Source organism: Camelus bactrianus, chromosome 34 (genome assembly GCF_048773025.1).
Source record: "Camelus bactrianus isolate YW-2024 breed Bactrian camel chromosome 34, ASM4877302v1, whole genome shotgun sequence".
Taxonomy (NCBI): domain Eukaryota; kingdom Metazoa; phylum Chordata; class Mammalia; order Artiodactyla; family Camelidae; genus Camelus; species Camelus bactrianus.
In genome coordinates this window covers 8,360,844-8,381,256 of record NC_133572.1, presented here as the reverse complement: position 1 = coordinate 8,381,256, position 20,413 = coordinate 8,360,844, and positions in this window count along the sequence as shown.

The following is a 20,413-nucleotide window of genomic DNA, read 5'->3' as shown; positions in this document are numbered from 1 at the left end:
AGCAAGCAGCAGAAGTTTCACTGTGGCACTTCCAAGGTAGGTTATAGAGGGATGTGCCTTCTGTCTTGGTTGCTGTCTCATCTGTGCTCTCTCAGGTCAGGGACTCTGGGGGGAAGAGCCCGTCGTGAGGACGTTCAGAGGAGACTGTGGAGGTGGGTGGTGATGAGGAACTAACTAAGCTCTCTGGCCAAGACTGAGAGAGGAACTAGAGCCGGCCAGCCATCACATGAGTGAGCTTGGAAGCGGATTCTCCAGCTTCAGTCAAGTCTTGAAAGGCTTACAGCCCGGCTGACAGCTTATTAACTAGAACCACCCAGCTAAGCTGCTCCCGGAGTCTTGACCCTTAGAAACTATGTAAGATAATAAATGTTTATTGCTTTAAGCTGTTAAATTCTGGGGTAATATGTTATGTAGCGATGGATAACTAACAGCTAAGATGTGAAGGAGAAGACTGCATTCGTGTGTGTCAGAGGATAACAGATAGAAGTAGGCAGACTTGAGGGGAAAAGGGGAACACTGTGATTTGAGTAAATAAAGAAGCCTTTGATGGCAGAAGTGAACTTGCAATCAGGAGTGAAGGTGGGGGCACGGGGTGGGCGTAGCTCAGGTAGGAAATCATATGCTTAGCATGCCTGAGGTCCTGGTCAACCCCCAGTACCTCCACTAAAATAAAACAAAAATAATAAAGGTGGGTACTTAACCATAAGAAAGAATGAAGTAATGCCATTCGCAGCAACATGGATGTATCTAGAGATGGTCATACTGAGTGAAGTAAGTTAGAGAAAGACAAATATCATATGATATCACTTATATGTGGAGTCTTAAAAAATGACACAAATGAACTTATTACAAAACAGAAACATTCAAAGAAATAGAAAACAAACATGGTTACCAAATGGGAAAGATGGGGGAGGGATAAATTAGGTGTTTGGGATTTGCACATACTAACTACTATATACAAAATAGAAAAACAAGGTCTTACTGTATAGCACAGGGAACAATATTCAATAGCTTGTAATAACCTATAATGAAAAAGAGTCTGAAAAGGAATATATATAATATAAAATATAGCTTTATATATATATGTGTGTGTGTGTGTGTGTGTAACTCAATCACTATGCTGCACACCAGAAACTAACACACCATTGTAAATCAACTATACTTCAATTTAAAAAAAGAATGAAGCTGGGCTGACGTACTGTATGCAAATCAAGATTTATGAGAAAGCGTGAGATAAAATGTGTCAGGTGGAAATGAGCTAGTGTCTCTCTAAGGCCCGTGGTGAGTTTTGCAGGTGTCTCTCCATTTTCTGTCATTTGCAGAATTGTCAATGTGATAATGCACATGTCATAATTTAATCGGCAACGTCTTTTTTCTGGTACAGAAAGGCATGGTAAGTCTTAAAATTTATGATTTATTGGATTAAATGTAACATAATTTAGACTCTTACTGGTCCTATTTTATATGATTTAATTATTCAGGAACAGTTTTGGATTCTTAAACAATACCCACAAGTCATTTTCTTCATGTACTTAAATTTTACAGTGGGGTGGGGATAGCTCAATGGTAGAGTGTATACCCAGCATGCACGAGGTCCTGGGTTCAATCCCCAGTACTTCCATTAACCAAAATGAATAAATAAGTCTTAAAAATTATAAATTTTACAAACACAATTTATAACCTGGTGAAATTATCATAGCACCATGGTCAACTGGTTCAGTCCTAATTTGGGAAATTTCTGTGGTGACCTTTCGTGAAACTGGCTTATATGTGGAGTTTATGATGGCATCCGAGGAGTTTAACTCTTGAGTGAATGAAACATAATAGCTTAATGGCAAAAAAAAAAAAAAAAAATCAATTCCTAGCCGTCAGAGAGTATTACCACACATTTCAAACATCAAAGAAATGGCCTCCAGTATCAATGCTGTCTGCAGCACAGAAACACCGAATTCTTAGCGATTTAGCAGAACTTACCAGATTTCTTCCTCAGAAAACCAGCATTTCATGACTTGAAGGCAAGCTTGGTGTCGGCTGGGACAATTCTATTTGATTCGTTTACCTGGCACAGTGCCAGGCACTTTACAGGCAGTCATAAATATTCTTGAATGAGTGAATTTAAAAAATCACCCCTGCTCAGGCTACAGGGGATTACAAACCGCCCCTCAGTTCTTAGTGTGGAACAGTGAAAAGAGCTCGGATTGTGGAAGAGGGCGGATCTGCCTTCCGGCTACTTGTTCATAGTATTGGAACATACTCACTGGGTTGTTGGGGAGATTAATTGATGTAATACCTGTAGAGCATTTAGGATGAGTGAAAAATGTATAGAATGTGCTAAAAAATTATAATTATCCTTATGACTATGCTAGAATATGACAAGCACTCGTCTAGAAATACAATCTAGGTGAAATGGACTTATTACAGTAGACTAATTCCTGACCCTACCTACCAGTAACCATGGGGTTCTTTATACATTATTGGGGCTCAGGGACTGAGTGGAGTGAGCTTTCAAAGGTACAAAGACAGGACAGCTAGGAAAGGACAACCACACACCCAGTGACATCATTCAAGGCATAGGCAATGCTTGAGACTTGCACCGTCCAATATGGTAGCCGCAAGCAACATGCAGCTCATGAAATCAAGGTGTTAATTAATTAAAATGAAATCAAATTTAAAATTCGTTTCCTCGGTCACACGAGCCAAGTGCTGGTGACCACACGGGGCTAGTGGACAGCGTATTACACAGTGCTACTATAGAACATCTCCATCATTGCAGAAATTCCTTTTGGGCAGCATTGCTTTAGACTAGAGTCTTGCTACCCATGGAAACTGTTACAGGCCATCCATAAAAATACTTATGGAATTTCTTGGTTCCTACCATCTTTTGAGGTGTCTTTCTGGTGTCTAAGTAGTACTATTTGTCAGTAGGAGGCAGTATGATGAGGTGGAAAGGGCACTATTTGGGGCAGAAGATCTGAGTTTAGTTCTGATATGAACAACAGCTGGGCAACTTGCTTGAGCAAGTCACTTTTCTCCCCCTTTCCTCTGCTTCCTCATGTTTAAATGAGTGAATAATGGAGCTGGCTATCCAAGTCATCAACAGCTCTTATGCTTGGGGATTCCAGGAAACAGCTGTGGGCTCCACGCCATCTGCCATCTTGCAGCTCAGCACAGCTCCAGCGTTGTCAAGGAAAACAGCTTTGTAACGGACTGAATGTTTGTGTCCCCCACCCCCCACCCTCAATTCGTATGTTGAGATCTTAACCTTCAATGTAATGGTATTAGGAGGTGAGGATTTGGGGAAGTGATTATGTCATGAGGGTGGAGCCTTTTGAATGGAGTTAGTGTCCTTATAAAAGAGACCCCAGAGAGCTCTGGCACTCCCTTCCACCAAGTGAGGACACAGTGACAAGAATGCAGTCTATGAATCAGGTAATGTGCTCTCACCAGACATCGAATCTTCATCGTGGGCTTCCCAGCCTCCAGAGCAGTGAGAAATAAATGTTTGTGGTTTAAGTTACCCAGTCTATGGTAGTTCGTTATAGCAGCCTGAAGGGACTAAGACAACTGTGGCCAACAAACCATGACTTTGTTCTATCATGACATCCTCCAAGAGGTTCAAAAGTGTCTACCGTCAACCTCTCTCTCAGGGTGGCTCCGTGTATTTTGTGCATATCTTTCTTGGCACTTATTTCCCTGCACTGTCATTATCACTCTATAGATTAGGAGTTCCTTTAAGCTGTCCTTCTGGTTTTTTCACCATTATTTTTCAAGCACCTAGTATAGAGGGAGAACTCAAAATGTTAGTGGAGGTCTGAATAAAGAGGGATCAGTTTCTGACCTTCTTTTGTGTCTTCGTGGTTAAAGTTCCTTGTGAAGGATAATACACATTAAGCCACTTGCCCAGGGTTGGTGGAAGATCTGGAATCCAGGACCAGATCAAGGTGACTTCAAAGCCCATCCTCTTTTTCTCCTACCATCCTGCTTTGTTGAAGTCACCGCACTTTTGTGGTTAGTTTCCCTCCTGGTTGTTGACTCTAAAGAGTTCAAGCCTGATGTTTTGTCTGGCCTTTCAGTCTCTGTGAATTCATTAGACTCGGTCTGTCATGTTCTACGTTCATGTCTCTAATGCCTTTTAAGCCCTAAATCCAGCTTGATCCCCAACATAACCACTGAGGCAAAAATCATTTACAATCTCAGTGGTTCTATTGAGAATATAATAGTTACTCACAGGTAACTTGCTGTGTCATTTCTCCCTCTTCCTGCTTCCAAAGTTTATAGAGAGGACCAAAGAAAGGTCAGAATTTTTAAATGCTCAGAGATAACTCAGTGTATTATTTCAAGATTTCAATATTCTGTTTGCAAAACAAATGCACCCATTTTTCCCCTGAGAAATGAGAGAATGAGCAGCTCTAAGAAATGAGAAGAATGTATAAGGGCAGAGACTACAGGAGAAGCTGCTGACCCACCATTATCCACATCCTCTGTGACTTCTCCATTTCTAGGCACTTGAGCTTGTGCACTATACCTGCTTTCACAACATCTAAAATCTAGGTGTGTCCTCATATCCACTATCCACACACCTGCCATGGTATGATGAGGGCAGGGTCGGGTAAAAAAAATCTACCTCTTTCTTAAATTCAGGAGGAACAGAATCTGGCTGTTTATTAATGTCTTAGGAAAACAAAATTGTAATCAGAAACTAGTACTTTGCAAATTCATAAAAATTTGGTAATTTCTATAGTTGTACAGTACTTTTTCATTTGAACTAATATCAAAAAACCCATGAGCTGGGTTGGCATGGCCTGTGGGCTCCTCGGTTTTGTAGGGTTTGTTTGGGCCAGATGGTAAAAATAATTAAACTCAAGGTAGATTCAGATTGGCACAACTTCCAATCCAGGTGAGACCCTCCAGTTTCTCTGCCTCTCTGTACCATCCCAGTGCCTCCTTTTTACTCCACAGCTGCCTGCTCCTCTTGGATCTTGAGCTGGGGCTTGATCGTCTAGTTGGGGAAGGACTGTCCCTGTTAAAGCCATAACTTCAAAGACTCTATCTCAACAGCACCAAAGTTACAACTGTCTCCTCACAAGCATCCCCTTTTCCAGCTGTAACCCTCTAGACTGGCTTTTGATGTGTACGTCCTTGCCTGGTGCCATTAGACTAAAGAATTCCCCCAGCTGATCATTCGAGCTGTTCCCTTTCAGTAACACCAGTTACTCCAAGACAGCTGCTTCTACTTGGTCTCTTCTTGTCTCCTTTTCTTCATCCCAAGAAGTGACTACAAGGCTTCAATGGCCAGTACGATCTTACTTTGAGATTTTTTTTTTCAATACAGCAGATCCCTCCAAATGCACAAATGACCCATTCTTTTTTCAAAGATACTTTTTGTTTCTTTCAATATGTTTCTCATTTATTGCCTTAGGATTTCTTCTAGTTTTTAGCTTTATTTGCTGGGTAGAGATCACCATGAGCTTAAAGTCTAATTAAGCCTTCCTGGGAACCAGGCTCTCTTTGATGCCTCACCCAGAGGTGGTCTTGCAGAATCTCCCACCAAAGAAGGAGGCTCACCGGGAAAATGCGTGTCTGCTCTACAGGTGGCATTTCTAGTCACTTACTAAACTATGATCATTGGGTATTTAAAATAAAACTCCACAGTCCTCCCCTGAAGATTATTGTTCAATTTTTAAATTATTTATTGAGCAACTGCACAACTTGGTATTGCAGGAAACTGTAAAAATAAACAACACTGGCATATGCCTTTACATGGCTTATAGTCTAATAGGAGAGGTGAGATACAGACATAAATAACTGTCTTATGCAATAGAAAATGATAAATACTCGGGATGAGGTACAATTTGCTAAGAGATCCCAGAAGAAGGGGAGTATTTATCCACTTCTGGGACTCGGAAAGTCCTGCCATTTGAAGGATGCTTAAAGGATGCTGTGCTTAAAGTATGGTGGAATTTCAATATGAGGTAATCGGGGCAAAGGCTTCCCAGAAGAAAGTAACATCCCAAGTCAAGACATGAGCATCTGAAGGTCGCAGTGAGTCCTCCCATTGGGCTGAAAACCTAAGATGTAGTAATAAAGATGGAAAAGGAGATTGAAGACAGAACTGATGGCTTCCTAAAAGCCAGAAATGGGGGTTTTATATTTGTGGACAGTGGTGAACTGCTTCTGATTAAGATATAAGCTGGCCTATGGTTTAAAGAGACAACCCCGGCAAGAGTATACAAAGAGAATCAGAGGAGGAAGAGACGGAATGTATTAGTCAGGTTAAGCTAAGTAACAGAATAAACAAATAAAACTCAAATCTCAGTGGCTTCAACAAGCACAGTTTGCACAGTTTATTTCTTATCCCTATGCACGTCCACATGGGATTGGCAGGAGCTCTGCTCCACTGTATCCTCATCAGAGACCCTGCTGGCACAGGCTTCATTCTCTGGAATGATCTAACTCCATCACAGGAGAGAGAGAGAGAGCAGGAGACAGTCTTCATGTCACTCAGATTTCAGTGGCCAAGCAAAGGTAAGAGTCCACATATTATGTCAAGGAGATATCAAGTACAAGGAAGCATGATACTGGTGAGCAGTAGTAATGGCTGCCACCCTGGAAGAGGGGACAGGAGTCAGGAGACCATCATCACTGTCCAGGATAGAAGTGATACAGACCTGGACCAGAACAGTGGCAGAGAACATGAAAAGAAAAGAGAGAATTTGTGAAACAGTAGCGAAGGTCAACAGCACTTGGATGGGTAGAACGAAGGAGGAGGATTACCGGAAGCTGGTGTTAAGCTTCTGAATGTCTTGGTTGCAGAGTTCTGGACCAAGAGCAGAGATATGTGAAAACTGCCCTAGGATCCCCTGTACTTCCCAATAGCACCAAGCGCATGGGGACTTTCCCCTTGGAAAAGTTTTATTGTTTTATTGTGTGTGTTCACCAAATGCCAATGGATCTTTCAACAATTTCACTTGGGGGCTGAACAATATACCTTGGGGTGTTGAAGGTCATAATCAAAAACCAGCTTACAAAGAGAAAAAAGGCTACCCTTCCCAGAAATAATCATATTCCTTCTTTAGCTCTTAATTATTTTCAGTGAAGGAATGTGAGAGTTGCTACATGGATTTAATATTCTTAAACTTATGTTTCGATGAAAAAACAGTATCTGATATTTTAGGGACTGGATAACCAGGATCAAGTCAATTATGAGGGACCAACTCAAGAAGTGCTGTAAAGTTCATTGATATCTTTGGCTTTACATTTCCTGCTGGAGAACGCGTCACTCGTACAACTAATGTTTATGTTGGCCCAGGATACATGACTCGTATATTTGGAGGTGTTGGATTTTTTTTTAAAATACCTTTTCTAAATTAAAATTAAAATTTGAGTGGTGTTCAAGGCTCTGTTACTTAGAATCTGGTAAACAACAATGAAAAGATGTCAAAACCCACTCCATTAATAAGCCATCTTGGCAATATTTCCCACGCTAACCCCTATCTAACTCTTAGTGAACAGTCAAGAACAGACCACACTATGCTCCCTCTTCATTTTGTTTCCCTGGGATTTCTGAACTAAATGTGAATTTCCAGGCTACACAAAGGTGGAGGAAGTCAAAGGCGCTGTCTGCTGAAGGTGGTGTTCGTTACCTTCGGTCGAACGCTCTTTGACTCACTGGGCTTCAGCCATGGCCTGTCATTCCAGGACAATCCTGTCTAGGGATGACAGCAGGGGGAAAATGGAGCCAAAGAGACAAACAGAAAAATGCACACCACCATTCTTGCCGCCCAAACTTAGCAGACTTTCCAGACTTAGCAAGTAGGACATTTGCCTCATTATGTAGGTACATGGCCCATATTTCCCTCCCCCAGCTGTTGCCACAAGGGAGTTTCCTCCAGTGCTCCTGTAAGAGATGCAAGCACTTGTGGAAAGTTGCTAAGTTGCACAATCAGGTGATGTGTAAACCGTGGACCTTGGCCTCCTCCATGTCTTCACCTGCATGCAGCTGCCGAGAAGAATCAGAGACAAACACTGCCTTTAACTGCCCTTCCCCAGGGCTGCTTTTCCCTAGAGACAGACTCTGCTGAGGCGTTCTTGAGCCGAGTCCAACAGATCTGGAAAATACGGCGAATGAGGGAGCCAGGTTTCCTGGCAGGAAAAAGGAAACCAGCTTTCATGTTCAATGAGGGGCCCATCACAAATGGAGTCCAAGCGCATGAGGCTCCAGCCGAGCTAGTAGGAACCCATGGTTAGCTTTCCAGAACATCAACAGAGCTAGAAGTCCAGTCACAGTGCCCTCAGCCTTTGTCATCGGGGTCGATCAAGCAAAGATCCTTCAATCCAGGCTGTAGGCAGGGCAGGGACTCAAGGGAATGAAATTCTCTCCTCACCAGCAGAACCAGAGACACACGCTCTCCCCTCCACATTTATGCCAACAAGGCACATGTCAAGCAGTGTATTTGCCAGAGAAAATCTTGAGAGGTACCACAACCAGGTCTGAGAGTGCTCCAGCCCTGTAGCCCCAACACCTGTCCCCATCCATGTTAATAATGACATTCCTGAGCTGACGGGGAAAGGATAATCATTGCTGAAGCATTTTTGAAAAGATAAAAGGACATAACAGTAAATGATGGTCTTGTTACTTATATTGCTTCTGTGATAAAGGACTTAGTACATTTGGTAGACTTCTCCACAAGCAACTTCAAAACGATCTTTATTGTTTCGAAACTGGCAACCTATGGTATGTATGGTAACTCTGTTGACCAGAATATTGAATTCACATAATTAAAGTGGTCACACTGAATAACAGATAGTTTTAAATAACTTGAGAATTTCTTTTGTAATTGATGACAACCAGATTAAAAGTATCCAGAATACGATTTCATTAAATTATGTGGCTTTCTTCCCCACTTCTAACAAATTTGTGTGTATTTTAGGAATGCTTATATACAAATATATATAAAAAGCTATGTCACTTGATTTTCTATACAGGGTCAGGGTCCCCAGGACTAACCATGTAGTCAGTGTAAAGGAGAGATCAGGAGTCATGTGGGTGGTTCTCATCTACTTACTGTTAAAGTCAGCATTTTACTTAACCTCTCTGAGCCCCCGTTTCCTCATATGTTATTATAATTCATCAGTAGTATTATTTTTTGAGTACTCAAATTTTATCAAATTTTGGCCATTTTGACCTTCTTCAAGTCACCTCCTCTGTACTTTTAACACGTTCCCATCAGTTTTTGAGCAATTCCTTGCTTTCTGGTACAAGATACTCCAGAACTTGAACTTTCCATCAAAACCGGAATCAACCAACCATTACTCCATGGTGCCCTGGTTACATTCAGCGGCAAGTGTTGAATCTTACATGACTCAGGACTAACAAACAAAAATTTATACATATATATGCCACGAGTTAATCTAGTGTCATATTCAATCTAGTTAAAAGAAGGCATTTTGAGGCCGTCACATCTGGGGGAGTTGGACCTCACACTGAGGAATCCTTCTGGTGTTTGCTTGGGTGGCATTTTTTGCTTGTTAGAGTGTTTCTGAGGGGCTTTGGAGCAAGATCTAGGACAGGCTGTTTTGGGCTGATCAGCTATGATAATTTGATCCATCACCTGGTGGGTTTTGCCTTAATGCTAATCTAAGCCATAAACTGAGCCAGAAATAGATACATATGTGATGTGTGTGTGTGTATATGCAATGCATACATTCTTAAATCACAAATTTATAATACATATACATATACATATATATTCCTGAATATGGAAACTGAGAACCCTCTCAGGCACTCTGTTTTTTAAACTCCAATCAATGTCCAAGTCTTTGGGCCAAGAGAAGGAGAAAGGAGAGCTGGGGGATCTTCCTGTCTTGGCAGAACATCCAAGGCTGTAGCCAAGAGCGGCCTGCAGAGTTCAGGTATATTCGTACACTCTGCTCTCCATCTTGCCAGCTCAGCTAAATGTCTTTCTTCCTCCTCCCAGATATTTACTCTGGGCCTCTTCTTTTGGGTTCTCAACGTGCACTTGATTTCCCTGCAGCAGGCAACTGGCGTCCGGCCCAAGCGTGATCTTAGAGGACACTTGGGGGTAAATGATCTCCGATTGGGTCCAGTGGTGAGGCTTCTTTTCTCTCCTCTCCTTGGGGCTGCAGAACAGCTCCTCCCTTTCACTCCTCTCTCTGGCTCCTCACCACCCTCATCACTGTTGGTCAATATTATTCTCAAGTCAACATTTTCTCTCTGCATGTGTAACGAAAATGTTCATCGTTGGAGGTTATTTGGTTAAGGTTATTCAATTAAGTTTTGATTTAAATTATTAGCTCTTGAGTCTCCTGTATGTTTAAGATGATGAGGAAATTTATATGCAGAATTGGACTCCAGCATCCTGAGTGATGCTGGTCATTTCCAAAAAATCATACCTATTATTTCTGTCATCTATCCTGTTATTTCTCAGAACTGGTATGACCTTTTGTTTATAGTAACAATAAATTAAATTTAAAATTAAGTGTCTACAAGCGAACTTATTTACAAAACAGAAACAGACTCACAGACATAGAAGACAAGCTTATGGTTACCAAAGGGTAAAGGGGTGGAGGGAAGGATAAATTGGGAGTTTGGGATTAGCAGATATAAACTACTGTATACAAAATAGATAAACGATCAGGTCCCACTGTATAGCACAGGGAACTATATTCAATAGCTTATAATAACGTATAATGAAAAAGAATATATATATGTGTACAACTGAATCTATGCATTATAAATCAACTACAACTTAAAAATTTAAAAATTTAAAATAAACAGTTTAATAAAATTAAGTAGACACAACTCTCGTCATCTATAGCCCAATTCTTGTTTTTCTTTGGAGTCTCACTAGATGAATTTTGTAGAAGCACAGAATAGCTACCAGCCCAGGTCCCGGTGGCCTTAAGATTTAAGGCTGTGCCATGTATTCCCAGAAACCTAGGGAAGGCTCTCTCCGGTTCCATGAGCTTTTTCTGCTTTCAACTGTTAGTGGTTTCACCATCCTCTCTCTTCACGTTTGTCATTGCACTAATCACAGAGTCAGTTTAGGATTCTTAGTCTCAGAAAAAAAAGCAAGAAATGTTAGGAAACCCCACGCGCCTCACCTGACCCGGCTGCCTCCTGAGGCTTGACAATTAAACGTCTCAGGGGATGTTGATGGAAATGATACTGTTGTGATCCTTGAATTACAGGCTGGGGACTCTTTCCCTGTGGATCCAGATGTGTTGTCAGGAACACAGTGCACCTTCGTGTGGTACTAATTTAACAGTGTGCTTGTTCCATGGCATACATATGACTCCCCCAAAGCAAGGTCTCGTCTAGATTTGGCATGAATTACAAGGGAGACCCACTGTGGACAGTCTGCCCACACTGCCAAGAAGGGCATGAACACACACTGTTTATGACATGAGCGCATTATGAACACACAGGCTTAGTAAAAGGAACTGTGTCTGGCTCTCGCCACTTCAAAGAACAAATCAGCAAACATGTATTGAGGGGCTGTGGGCACGGCAGCACGCTCGTGAGAATCAGCACGACGCGTGAGAGAGAGAGAGGAGTGAGAAAACGGGGGGTGGGGGGTCTCCTTCTAGGTCCGTATTCGCACAAGATTCAGAACAGGCATCGGAGGGAGGGGCACAGGTCTGGAAGTATATCTCTGGATGAGGCATCCTTGTAGACTGCCCTCATGGCCAGTGCTGGGTGGCTTGGGAGGATGGGCCCCCGGTGGAGAGGTCACAGCCATGGTACCCCACACAGGGAAGGAACTCATTAAACCTTTGTCGAAGGAATGATACGGAAGGCACTGAAGAATGCCTCGGACTAAGATTAAAGCGTGTGTTGGGGCCTCATGAGTGCTCAGCTTTGCCCAGTGATCTAGAGAGTCAGTGGGGGTGACATGGGCATGGGGTCTCATCAGCACTGTGCCCAAGTCACTCTGCGTCGTCCACCGTCTGTAGAGAGGTCTGGGACACAGGGTTTGTTGAGACTAAGGACTCCTACTCATCTTCTTATGGAAAAAAAGCCACAGGATTATTTTTTAATGAAAGGATGATTAAGTTTTATTGATTAGAACCTAAGAACTTAGCACATACTATAAATAAAAAGGAACCAATATGCATATACGTCAGTGGTTCAGCATGAATCCCGAATACGCACGGTCTATTCTGGTTCTTTTGATGAAATTCCTCTCTCTGATAATTGGTCTCTCTTCAGTGTCTAAGACAGAGACAAATTGGGCTGCAGCATTGGCAGTGGGCGCCAATGTGGCCGTGAAAGCCTGGATGAGGGAAGGTACTCGGTCGCCCGGGGTTTGTGGGTTACTCTGCCCATAATTTAATCCTGTGTTTCATAGTAGGTAATGTGTCTCTCCTGAAGATGATTACTCTTCCTCTGCTGCTTCAGTGACAAATTTCCATGATTATATACATAACATTTATAATGACAAATAGGCTGATAAGAGCCCCTTTTGGCTGATGACAGTACAGAGCAAAAACACTATAATTATGACATGAAGTGAGATTATAGAGATTTCATACCACTGGCTCGAGTCCATTTGCATTTGCAGAAATTCTGTGCCTGTGTCTCCTCAACCATTTCAAACTCACCTTTCATGTCCTGAGTTGCCCCCGAGAAGATCAGGCCTGTTGCCCTTGAACTCCACCAAGAGGGGGTCACCTTGGCAGATGAGGGCTCAGAGGACGGAGAAGGGAAGCCCAGCTTGGCTCTGGCCTTGTTGAGTAAGCTTTTCCACCGACTAGAAATTCACCCTCATGTGTCCATCAACCAGACCGTACACTCCAAGAGGGCAAGGTCAACACCCGTCTTGTTCGTGTCTGTGATTTGCTGCAGTGCTGATACAGCGGCTTCTCCGTAAATCCATGTTGTATGTAAATCAATGAAGAAATGACGGACGTGGAAGGAAGTAAGGGGCTGCCCTGAGTGATGACAGAGCGTGACTCCGGACACTTCCGCCTCCCATTCGCACATTCGGTTCCCTCTCCTGGCCCTACATCTCCCAGGACCCAGTCTGTGTTTGAGGAAAACTTGGACCATCTCTTAGTCGGTAAATCTCCTTGATGTGTCAGCTGATCACAAGGCATAAATTCTAAGCCTTCTGGGGGACTCTGGAAAGCTCAAAGCATGGATATAATTATGGTGTTGGGACTTCTGACACCGTGATCACCCCGTGAGGGTGATTCTAAATGGTACCAGGTGGGTGATCACTGCTCTGCCTTCTTATAATGCTGGCCTGAACCTGTCACCTAACCTCCCTGCCTCAGTTTCTTTATTTTTTTTTTCCTGAACAGGGGATTATGCTCTTCTGAAGCCTTTCCTCAACAGTTTTTTGCTTTTCAAGTAAACTTTCTCTTGAAGTATATCATACTTACAGACAAGTGTACAAATCACAGGAGTTTAGCACAGTGACTTTTCACAGACTCCTCACCTGAATAACCAGCATTTAGATCAATAAACAGGACCTTCCCAGCACCACAGAAGCCCCACCATAACCCCACCTGGTTACTGCTCCTCCCAAGAGTAACCACTATCCTGACTTCTCACAGCATAGGTTGAGTTTGCCCAGGCTGTGCTTTATAGGAGTGGAGCCATATGGTGCACCCTCCTCTGTACCTGCCTTCTTTTGTTCAATACTAAGTTTGAGATTCACCCATTCAAAAGTTTGTATAATATTCCATTGTATGAACATAATAATGCTTATTTATTCATTCTACTGTTGATGGACATTTAGACTGTTTTTAGCTGGGGACTCAAGTGATGCTATGAACATTCTTATACACGCCTCTGGGTGCCCACGGGCTTGGATTTTGTTGGGTATGTTTCTAGAAGTGAATTGCTGTGTTATAAAGTACACCACGTTTAGCTGTAGTAGACATAGCAAACAGTTGTACAGGTGGTTCTAGCGAACAATTTTGCAAGTGGTTGCACAAATGTACATGCCCCCCCCCAGTGTGTGAGAATCCAGGGTCTCCACATATTCACAATACTTAGCACCTCAAGACTTAATCTGGGCCATTCCAGTGGTGTATGGTAGACCCTCACTGCAGCGTTGAGTTGTAGTTCCCTGATGACTACTGAAATTTTGCTCTTTTTCAAATGGTTATGAGCCATTTGGACATTCTTGTGAAATATTATTCAAGCTTTTTGCTCATTTTTCTTGGTAAACAGTTGTCTTTTTTCATTGATTTATAGGAGTCTTTTCTACATCCTGGATATAGAAAAGAAATAAAAATAAATTGCAGATATGTTCTCCCATTCAGTGGGTTGCATTTTCTTTCTCTTCACAGTATTTTCGATGAACAGAAGTTCTTCACTTTTATGAACTCCAATTCATCCTTTTTCCCCGTTATGATTTGTGCTGTGTGTTTTCCATCTAATGAATTGTTTCCCGAGCCAAGCTTGGGCAGGTATTTTGCTGTGTTCCCTTCTAGATGCTTTGTAGTTTTACCTTTCATATTTAGCTCTATAATCCATCTGGAATTGATTTGTGCGTGTGTGTGGTGCTGGGAAAGGAAATGGAGTCCCATCAGCAGCAGGAGGTATGGTTGTGCTGTAAGACCCTGTAATTCCGTCAGTGCGGGAGAATCTGGTTGACTCAACAGAATCACCAAATCTTAGACTTGGGGAGCATCTCATTCAATCTCCTACCCAAAGAATGAGTCCCTGGGAATATCTTGAAGAGCTTGGGCTTGGAGGACAGCAGCGGTCACTCCCACACCCACGAGCATCTCCAGGAATGTCCCACCAGCACTTCCTGTGGCCTCTGCCTGCTCCTTGCCACAGTTATGAGCCTGCAGAGTTACCTGTCCTCACCTCCCACCTTCTGCCAAGGCAGGACTGGTTCTCACATTGTACCTTTGCCGATTCCATGGGTGAATTTGGACCTGCCCCTTACACAGGCCTGGGTGAGTGCACCCCAAACCAGCTGCTGCACGTGAGCACAGCGGTGTCTGAGTGGGCAGGGCCCAACCCCAGGGGAGTCTCCCACTGCCACTGCTGAGGAAGGCTCTGTCCCCTTCTGTGACACTCAGCATGTATAGGTGATGCCCAGCCCCGGCACTCTGATCCCGGGTTCCAGGAGGCCCAGTGGGACCCTCCTCCAGGCAGAGTGGATGGTGAAGACCTAATGTACTGCAGGAATACACTCCAAACAACTGACACCGGGTCCCGCTCCTCAGTCACGACGGCCTCGGGTAAGTCAGAAGGTAGCCAACCCTGCTTTAAGCCCACTTCATTTTTTACAAGTTCTTTTCCTTTTTCCTGGTCAAATCTGGTGACTAATCTGAAACCCTCCCCTGCTTCCCCGATCACATCATTGTCTCTCTGATTTTTCTCTGTACTGACTCCCCAGGAGGCTTGGGCACGTTAGGACACTGTTCTGACACTATTGCACATCTGGACTCACGCGCTGGACGAGAGGACAGGCCAACTCCCAGGGGGTCACGTGGATGTCACGTGGCACTGGCTCCAGGCTCCCTGTCTTTCTGCAGAGCTGGCAGGGGAAGCTAGAGCCTCCACACTCCCCATGGAGGGAAGCATAAGTCACACGCTGCCAGCAAAATCCTTATATTCCTCATCATTGAGGTTTTCTCCTCCCGAAAGAGAGAGAGATGGGATGGGAATGACAGATCATTCGTGTCTTGTCTCTCCTCTCCCTCACCTCTCCCAGCTCTTCTGTGGCTGCTTTCAATTTCTCAGATCCTGAAGGAGGGGGAAGAAAAAATGCAATAACCTACAGGGCTGCAGAGAACACACAGATACTCAGAGGGAGGGAGGACGGAGAGGAGGGAGATGCGGAGGGGGTTTCGCATGAATGGAGATGCGAGAGCCGCCATCCAGTGCCTCCTCCCCCACCCAGGTCCTCCCAGCCTTCACCCTCATATGCATTCCCCACATCGCCACCGGGACCGGGACGTGAGCAGCAAATAATTAATTTTTATTGAAAGAGGTTTTTTTTTTTTTTTTTTTTTTCCTGTCTGCAGACACTGTGTTCCGCTTTTGCCATGACTATAAAGTCTCCAGTACAATTTGGGATTTAATTATAGCCCTATTTCGAGGGAATAAAAAAAAACAAACAAAGAATCCTATGTCAGAGGCACAGATAATTGGTGATGCAGGTGGAATGGAGACGTGGGTTCTGGGGACCAGAGCAATTACTTCCGGCTGATTCAGATCTCATGAGCCATTCAGCTGGGCTTTCTTTGGGTTCAGGCCTCCCTCGACCCCAGCTCCAGAATTAACTAACCTGGTGCCTGGGAGGAGAGTGATGGGAGCATGACTTTTAAGTGTGCGGCAGACCGGCTCCCAGCCTTCTCCCCGCCGCCTTGCTGCTTCCCCAGGGTTCTGGTGACCTTAAACCAGGCCAGGACTTTACACTGTGGCATGATCATCAGATTCCTTACGCCTGGGCAGGGCCCTGGCTTCTGGGTTTCAGTTATCCTCTCTGATTCTGGTGACTAGGCATGTTCAGAAACCCTTCGTGAGGCTGGTGCTTCTGGGTTAAGAGTCACCAGGAGATGGGAAACTCCAGTGGGAGCCATCTGCAGTGGGGACTGGCTCTGGGCAGCTGATCCAGGAGTGTGATGTCTCATGGACACAGAGAGAGCGGAAGATGACAAGAGGTGGGCAGGGAAGGGGAGACGAGAAAGGAGAGGATGGTTAGTCTGTCACAGACAGCCTGGCTCAGCAGGAGAAGCACAAGGACCCAGGGCGACATCGTGCGGAGGGAAGGCACACAATTAGGGCCGGACATGTGAATGTTTCCTTGACCATCCAGGAGGCCAGGGGAGGGATGTAGAGAGGTGACATGAGTCAGAGTTGGAGATGTCTAAGAGAAACTCTCTTGGCTAGAAGAGTTAGTTATGAGTAATCTTGATTAGACTGGCTTTACATTTTTGTGCAAAATTTCACAATTTACATCTTTCTTTGGCACAGTCAGGCCTAAAATTATTAGCCAATAATTTAAAATGATAAGAGGAAGGAAAGAACAAAGGCTGGAGCAATGGAAGCAGAAGAGGGAAATGCACTAGATGACGGGGGACCAGAAACTGGTGATTGCCGAGGAATCAGGGAAAAGAGAGCCTCTTCGATGGACTAAGTCAAAAAAGAAACAAATGAAGAAACTGGAGCAGTGAGAGGAAGATGGGCGGTTGCTGAGATTCCATGAGAGGCAGAGACAAGGGAGAAAAAAAGAGAGAGAACAGCAGATGATAATAATGTCTCCCCCAAAGCAACTGTGTCTGCGTCCTGTTCTCATCATCCTCCAATCATAGTCCCACAATTGGCCGCCATGTTAGCTGCCCCCGGGGGCATCCATCAGCATGTATTCAATTGTATTCCATAGGAACGGCGCCTCCTGGAGTTGTGCACTGTGGCTGGTCGGCCTCCGGGCGTCTGTTCTCCTTTATTTAACCTCTCCCTTGGTGTGTTCTTGCGCTAATGGCCTGTGGAACAGCAAGTTCCCACCCAGGGAAGTGGGTGCCTCAGAGCTGGCTCTGATGATGAGAGCAAGGGTCCCAGACCAGCTCTACCTGGATGGCATCCTGGATAACAGACCACAGTTACACAAGTGCGCCATCCGTGGAAAATACCGCATTCACACAGGTGAACCCGCAGAGCTTAGACGATCAGAGGTCAGAGCGGTTTCACGTGGCAGCCCTTAGCGAACAGCATTAGGAGGTTTTCATTATTTCATGCGTGCTCTGTCTCCTAAGTGCCTTTGTAAGCAAGTCCAGGATTAAACTCCATCACAGAAAGTCTGCTTGGCCATATTTCCTTCATGTGGCTAAGAAATCTGGAGTTCACAAAAACAATGGTTTCATTGGGAAAATGGGTTAAAGACTAAAGAAATTCAGCCTTTCAAAAAAAACAAAATAAAAGTTATTCTCCAGCAGGAATTTCAAAAGTCAACCCTTTTTTAGAGCTGTGAGTGGGTAGCTATAAAACCCAAACATCGCTGAGTAAATCCAGCTTCTGATTATGTGAAGCTTGTTTCTAAAGAGATGTGCACAGCCTATCACTTCCATCAGCCACATTCACTTTAACACATTCTATCACCTTGATCGCCTGTGTTTTTCCCCCCGGAGCACTTTGTAGGACCAACCCCAGGGCAGGTGCAACAGCTATTAGTCATCCACGTGGCACGTTCTCTAGGATCCAGGAAATGTGCCTCTCGTCCCATAAAATAATCCTCCCTCACTGACATCCCCTCCCAAAGAGCGCTTTAGATTCTTCTGGACCGTGTGCTCTGTACCTTACGTTGAGATAGAAATTAAAAAGTACAATCACCTGGCATGGGCACAGATTGAGACTAAAAAGTAAATAAATGATCATGTCCTCAGAGCAAGGGGGGAAAGGGGAAATTACAACCAGGCTGCCCAACCTGCACCCGCGGAGAGATGCCAGGGCACCTTGGTCGCCTCCCACTGCAAAGCATCTCTGTCCCGCAAGCCCCTCACCTGGGTAAACTCATACTTAAAATGCAGCTCCTCATTCAGGCGTCACCTCACCATGGTAGGTGTAAGAGGCCCTCCCCTGGGCCCCCACTGCTCCCGATGCAGACCGCCGCCACCCTCTTTACCGCATCACACTGCATGAACTCCCCCAGAATAACAGCAGCTACACCAAGGCAAGAACTGAGCATCCTTCATCCACGTGTCCTGGCTCTGAGCACAGTGCCCGGTACACAGCAGGCACTTCATAAATGCTTCTTTTGAGCTGAATTTAGCAGTGGTATCACAGAAGGCGTATGCACCTGGGAATCAGTGTGGCTTTGACTGATACCCTCAGAACTTGCCCGCTTTGTGACCTTGGGCAAACAGTCTAATGCTGAGCCTCATCCCCACAAATGGGCGGAATCAAACAGACCTTGGGTGGTCGAGAGGATTCATGAGATAATGAAGATGCTTCAGACTGAATGTTTGCAGGACCCCCAATTCGCATGTCAAATCCTAGCACCCAAAGTGATGGTATTAGGAGGTGGGGACCTGGGGGTGATTAGGTCATGAGGGTGGAGCCCTCATGAATGGGGTTAGTGCCCTTATGAAAGCAACCCCAGAGAGCTCTCTCTTACCCCTTCCGCCATATGAGGACACAGGAAAAAGACAATCTTCTGTGAACCAGGAAGCAGGCCTTTGCCAGGCACCAAATCTACTGGCCCCCTGGACTTCCTGGCCTCCAGAAGTATGAAAAATAAATTTCCCTTGTTCGTAAACCACCCAGCCTGAGGCATTTTTGTTGCAGCAGCCCGAATGGACTAAGAGACGGGAGCTGTGGGGCTCTGCCTGGTTCCTTGTGCTTCTCAGCTGCAGTGCTGGAGTGAGAGAGGGGCATGGTCCTACCGGGGACGTACCCACAACACCTCTCTCTTCAAAGTCCAGCTCTTCCAGGGCCGAGGTGGGCAGGGGGCTCAGAAAGGAGGAAGCGATGCCAAGGGTGGTGTTATAACTCACAAGCTGGTGGTAGAGTGGCCCCTGGTCTTAACCTGAAAAGTCTGTGCTAAAACTCTGAGATTGACTTCCAAGGGGGTAAGAGTTTTGGTGTGAAGATGGCAACAGAACAGAAAGAAAATACTGGGTGCAAAGGCAGAGAGGACAGGAAGGCCTCCTCTGCTGTGAAGCTGACCAGCCCTTGGGAACAGCCAGGGAGGTGCTGGTATGAAGGCCGGATAAAGCAAGCAAAGGTCAGCTCGGGAAAAAGCCTCTCTTGTCAGGCAAAATAAGTTGGGTTTTATCCAGTAATGATGGGGAATCACTGAAGGACATTTAGGCAGCATTGTGGCATATTGGGAAAGTCTCCCAGGTAGGTCCTGGAGGACGGACCAGAGAGGACAAGATGGGAGGGCAAGTGGCTCGTCACGTGGCGTGGCTGCCGAGCTCAGCCCTGCTGCCCCGCTGAGCACTGCCTGCCACGATGCTCCGACAGACCCCTTCAAGCAAAGTTCCCCCCACTAGTTCCCGGTCACTGCCCCCTGTGCCCGCCCCCGGGGGCCTCCCTTCCAAAGCTGCCCAAGTCCAGGCAGGCTAGGAAAAACACCAGACTCACCGTGCGAGGCAGCACTGGCTGCCAGCAGGGGAAGGAGGCCTTCCTTTTATGGAAGACCTGGGACTCTTCCTTGACAACAGCTCTTAGATCCTCGCTTAGTAACGGAAGAGTCCCCCCTCCCACTTTTCAAGTCCTCGCAACAGTCGCTCCCACGCAGGCCCCACCAACTCTCAGTCTGCCGATGACACCCCCTGCTGAGGCTGCTCTCGGCTGGGTCCCTTTGAGTGTGCACACAAACACACACACACACACGCATGCACACAGGAAAATGACCCTGGCTCCACACTGGAGAGAAGCACATCTTGGGAGGCCAGGAAACTGCATTGGAATCAATGT